The sequence below is a fragment of the Suricata suricatta genome, chromosome 6, assembly GCF_006229205.1.
Source record: "Suricata suricatta isolate VVHF042 chromosome 6, meerkat_22Aug2017_6uvM2_HiC, whole genome shotgun sequence".
In the NCBI taxonomy this organism is placed as follows: Eukaryota; Metazoa; Chordata; class Mammalia; order Carnivora; family Herpestidae; genus Suricata; species Suricata suricatta.
The window spans coordinates 74,134,325-74,140,767 of NC_043705.1; positions in this window are offsets into that span (position 1 = coordinate 74,134,325).

Consider the following 6,443-nt stretch of genomic DNA (forward strand, 5'->3'; position numbering starts at 1 on the left):
CTATTTCTGAATTTTTCATTTACTGTTCTGTTATGGAAACAAAGCACAGAAATTATGAGTGCAGACTTTATTATATTTCTTAAGCAAGCTGTACTTCCAGTGTGGGGATTGAATTTACAACCTTGAGATCAAGAGTTGCATGCTCTACCAATTCAGCCAGCCAGGTACCACATGACCATAGACTTTAGCTCCTACTTAGCCACTTACTAATCATGTAATCCTGTAAAAGTTGCTTATTTTCAAAGCAGAGTTCGCTAATCTGATTAATGGGGGACTATAATAGCATTAGACACAAAGAGCTTTAGTGACCATATAATGACATAATTCATGTAGGGTACTTTCCAGCAAGCCTGGTATATGTTTAACACAAAACTTCTTTTTATTATTAAAATTTTTTTTGATTTTTATTAATATTTGAGAGAGAGAGAAACAGAGTACAAGCAGGGAAGGGGCAGAGAGAGAAGGAGACAAAGAATCTGAAGCAGGCTCCAAGCTCTGAACGGTCAGCCTAGAGTCGGATGTAGGGCTTGAACTCACAGACTGTCAGATCATGACCTGAGCCAAAGTCAGATGCTCAACTGACTGAGCCACACAGGTGCCCCCATAAACCATCTCATGAAGAAATTATAATAACCACTTTGAATTTGAAGAACTCATGACTCTTGACAGTTATTAGTATTAATATCATCATTTTGGTTATTAACAGTATTAAATTTTAATGTTATCATTACATAGATACACATGCATTTTTCATTACACACATACATACATTTTACATGCCATGCCTACTTTTTTGAGAAAAGAACTGTCATAAATTATTACATTTTCATATTTTTTGATTTTATTTATTTTGAGAGAGAGAGAGTACACAAGCTCATGAATGGGGGAGGGGCAGAGGGAGAGGGAGAAAGCAAGTCTCAAGCAGGCTCCACCTTGACATTGTGAACTGTGAGATCATGACCTAAGCCTTTATCAAGAGTCAGACACTTAACCAAATGAGTGACCTGGGCACCCCAGACTTTCATATTTTAAAATAAGGAGGACAAATCAGCTGCTTAAAAATTACTTTTATCCATACAGTTTGGAGTATGGTAATTTCTAACCTTTATTTGGTAGAAGTCTTTGTATTTTGAGTAACTCCACTATGATTATAAGAGCTGATGATTTAAGTTAACATGTAAATGAATTTAAGTGATATTTGCATACTAAGACTCATTTAATCATAATATTCGTAATCAAGTGAAAATCATTTTAGGTAAGTGAAGCTTTAATGAATGTAGTGAATTACCTTTAATTTGCAAATGAGTGCTTTTAAATAATGCTTTTAAAATTTGACTTAATATAGAAAAAACATTGATCATTCTCTTACAATTTTAAAGAAAATAATGGAAGCAGACAAGTTTAATTCAACCATTTTTCTTTGTTTCTGAATAGGATGTTTAAAATACCTTATTAACCTATTGTATAATAAATAACAGTATAATAAATTATAACAGTAGAGTCTATTAGTCAAATGACTGATGAAGCCTTTTAAAATGATAAAATTCTAACTTCCAGTTAGTCACCATCTCATCTATAAAAGCATAGTCAGCTGAAAAATAAATCATGAGTTACTACACAACTTATGTTTCCTGGAAAATGGATCAAGTATGCATAAATATAATGCATATTGGTTTCTTATATTCAATTTACCAAAAAATTAAGAAGTACCCAAGAGTTCCTAGTTCTATTTGAAATAAAGCAGAAATTTAATAAATGACTCAATCTAACATATCAGTAGCCATCTGTTTATATGTGAAGTTAAAAAACACGGTTTAAGAATGTAGACATTTTTAGGTGCCAGGGTGGCTCAGTCGGTTAAATGTCTGACTTTGGCTCAGGTCATGATCTCACAGCTCCTGAGTTCAAGCCCTGTGTCTGGCTCTGTCCTGACAATTCAGAGCCTGGAGCCTGCTTCAGATTCTGTGTCTCCTATCTCTCTGCTTCTTCCCTGCTCGCACTCTCTTTGTCTCTGTCTCTCAAAATTAAACATTAAAGAATATAGACATCTGAATCAGAAGGTCTTTATTCCAATCCTGGCATCACAGTTGCTCTATGACATTGGGCAAATTAGTTAACTTGTTTAACACTCATTTTTCTCACCTTTAAAATAGCAATAATGGGGTGCCTGGATGGGTCAACTGGTTAAGTATCTGACACTTGAACTCAGCTCAGGTTTGACCTCATGGTCGTGAGTTCAAGCCTCCTACTGGTCTCTGCACTCAGTGTGAAGGTTACTTAAAAATAAGATAAAATAGCAGTAATAATAATATCTAGCTCATCTATTTGTTCAGTTATATCATGCTTAGCTATCTACTAGAAAATAAAATTACTTAAAAATCAGCTATTATCATTATCACTACTATTTGCTAGAAGGAAAAATATAGCCTTATCAATATACATCTTGATATTTTTACCCAGTGTTATTGGACTGGTTTAAGGGGAAAATTATAGGGTATGAGAGACCACCTACAGCAACTAGAAGTGGATAGATAACCTTTTCTGTATTCACTGACATGGATATGAATCCTATTATTTCCAAATGTGAGACTGACAAAACATGTGTAGGGTTTGTCTTCAGTTAGATTATGGGTGTTTGTTAACTTGGGAAATGAATGAGGGAAAGCTTGGTGAGGTGATCCAGATCTAGTCAATCAGCTTGAACTGACAGTCAAAAAGACTGACTGCAGAGATCTCCAGCCCTGCTCCAGCCACACCCTGGAAGCTGGCTGGTCTAGCACGGCAGAAGCCTGAGGAATAATCGGGTCAGTAAAATAAACTGTCCTGTCTCTTTGCCATTTGACTGGCAGATGTTGCCGCAGAAAGCTGGGGAAACAGCAAAAGTTCCTGATTGTGCTAACCTTCCTCTTATGGATAGGATGTTCTCTTGTTTAATTGCCTTGAATCTGGGATTTCAACACGGCAAAAGGTAAGGAGAGCCTACACCTCTACTGCCAGACTCATGGGGGTCCATGAGTGGCCGCTAGATGGCCCAACAATTTGGCTAAGGTTAGTAATGTAGAAAGAATCATAAAAGGTGTATTTCACTTACACGCCCAAGGATCCTGAACAAATTGGCTGTCATTCTTACTTTGGTAGGCCAGGCAGTGCCAGATATTAGAAACCCTAAAACAGACCCTTACCAAATTAACCATGGAGACTGGTGGAAATTGGATAAACTCTCCTTCCCTATGCCCTTTACAGGGTAAGAAATTGCCCTTATACCAAGGAGGACTATGCCAGGCTTTAGGGGAACAATGGTAACTCAGCTGACCCAGGATTGGGTCAGTTACAAGACAGAGGGGGGAATGTAAGGACGCAGGTCTGAAACTGACTCCATCAGACAATAGAAGGGCACACATCACCCAAGGCAAGAGGGACCACCTTTGTAACGCCTAATCAGGAAAGGCCAGCTAACACCTTTAACATTTCTAAGGGCAGGCCTAGAAGGCTAGTCACTCCCTACATGAGGGTCCTGGGCCCACTCTGAAATGTTGTGATTGGGTCCCGCCAAAAGTAATAAATACTCTAGGCAATGTGAATGGTTAAACCTGCTGTCAATAATATTGTATAATAATAATTGGATCACTGTACCTATGTCACAATTTCCTGTAACTCCCCCTTCCCAAACTCATAAAAGCCCTACCCCGCCTTTGTTTGGGGCTATCGGCATGGATCCACCACGCCAGTAAAGTCTGTGAGCCCGAGTTTAGGCCTTGGTGAGCCTAAGCCCGTAATAAAGCCCTTTGCTTTTGGAAAAAAAAAATATTATGGGTGTTTGGAATACTTAACTATATAATGCATCCTATAAAACTGTTATGGTCCTGGGGTACCTGGGTGGCTCAGTCAGTTAAGCATTGACTGTGGCTCAGGTCATGATCTCACAGTTCATGAGTTCAAGGTCTGCATCTCTCTGTGCTGACAGCTCAGAGAGCCTAGAGCCTGCTTCATATTCTGGGTCTCCCTCTCTCTCTCTGCCCCTCCTCAGATCGCACTATCTCTTTCTCTCTGTCTTTCTCAAAAATAAACATTAAAAAAAAAAGTCCTCACCCTCTCTTCCTTTCACACTATGAAATCCAACTTCCGTATGTCTTGTCCATTGTACCCATATTTAGATGTTTCTCTATTCCATTGGGTAACCCATTCTGCAATTAACCATACCTGTAGGGGGACAACCCAATTTTTGTACTTTGAAGACAGGTTAAAAGTGGTTTATGGGCTGACACAAGCCCCATAGATTTGTGTAGCTTCAAAATTAAACTGGACTGAAATGCAAACCCATTTGAGAATGAATCATTGTCATGCAAGAAAATTTACATTGAATGTGTTTTCTTATACTATTTAAAAACATATTCCAAGATAAGCTATTTTAAAAGTGAATGTTATTGGGGTGCCTGGGTGGCTCAGTCAGTTAAGAGTCCAACTTCAGCTCAGGTCATGATCTCACAGTTTGTGAGTTCGACCCCCTCATCAGGCTCTGTTCTGACAGCTCAAACCCTAGAGACTACTCTGGATTCTGTGTCTCCCTCTTTCTTTGCTCTACCCCTGCTCAGGTTCTGTCTCTCTGTCTCTCTCAAAAATAAATATTTAAAAAAGTTATAAAAGTGAATCTTATTAAATATAGAAATAAAAAACATTGACTCATTTTAAGGCTTTCACATCAAACTGGATATCCACCTTTCCCAACAACATCATTAGTTCTTTTTTAAAAATTAAGATCAAAGAATGGGAAGACATGGAGGTATGGGAGAAACCAGATTCAAAGAGGTAGATTGTAGACAAACGATTCCTGTTTTTGGACCACCAGGGATGCAAACACACACAAACACATGCGCGCACACACACACATATAAACACATAGACACGTGTCCCCAAAACATAGGGATCATAAATATGTAGTAGGCAGTTGAAGTAGACTCTAGGTCTGGAGATCTCTCTTGTCCAGCAAGAAAGCAGATGCAGGATTGAAATTCAAGAGAATGTAATGTCTGAGAGGAGACAAGAGTCCCAAGTAAGGGTCTTTGCTCCATTTTTATTAGGACCAGAAGGCTTGTGAGAGCGATGGATGTACACAAAGAGACAATGAAACATGAACATTAAATCAAGGGCGTGGGGGAAAAGGGGTTTTGAAGATATGCAGTGTTAGGAGTTTGGATCAATATAAAACAAAATCCTTGCACCAGATGGATGGTTGTTTATTATAGGCATGAGGTGCCACCTCTGTTTACCTAGACTTGCCTAGGGGACAAGACAGACAAAGCATGCTACCTCAGGGTCAGCAAGGAACCTTTCTTTAGCTAAATAGCTCTGTTCTGGGCAACTTCACCCTGCAATGGTCTATAGCCCTGTTTACCTGTTTACTTATTTTGGTCCTTTCTCTGAAGGAATAGCTCTCTGCTATTGTACTAAGTTGTGAGGGCTTCTGCCCTGAGTATCTAATCTTGTTTACCTAATCTTGGATATTTTCATCCTGAGATTTCGTATTCTTACAGCTTTATCCCATACTGGGGGGCCTCTGCCCTGTTTATATAATCTTGTTTACTTAATCTTGGGTGTGTTCATCCTATGGCTTTCTAATTCTTTATGTATTGTTAACTTATCCTTACAAGTTCAGGGAATTCCTAAACTTATTCCCCACAGGCAGTTAACTAATAGTCTCTACCTATTCACAATTTTCCATTTTTCTTTAGTGTCTATTTATTTTTGAGGGACAGGCAGAGCAAGAGGAGGGGAAGGGCAGAAAGAGAAGGAGACACAGGATCCAAAGCAGGCTCCAGGCTCTGAGTTATCATCACAGAGTCCGACGTGGGCTTGAACTCACAAACCACGAGATTATGACCTGAGCTGAAGTTGGCCACTTAACCAACTGAGCCACCCAGGTGTCCCATAAGTTCCATTTTTAGTCTACCACCAATCTTCTGTCCTCAGAGTAATCATTATGAAGTCAGTAAAAATTCTACAGAATTATCCACAAATCTGAAGCCCAAATCTTTGTTTTCTTTGCATTTTTTTAAAGTAATCTCTATACCCAACATGGGGCTCAAACTTAAAACTCCAAGATCAAGAGTCTCATTGCTCTACCAACTGAACCAGCCAGGTACCCTCTAAAGCTCAAGTCTTAATGTGTCACAAAATTCTCAAACCATCTCAAATGTTTCTCCAATTTTCAGTGAAAATATTTCTATATTTTATCTAAAATGTTCATAAATAGAAGTACAGTCTATAGTGTATGTATAGTCCCTGAATAATTTGGGACAATGGGAAATAATGACAATGAGAAATATTTACTTTGCGTTATAGATCACAATGATCCATCACATCGAAGTCAGGTTCACAAAGACTCATCAATAACCATGTAAAGGAGTTACCACATTGGAAACAAAAATAGGAACATAACTCACACC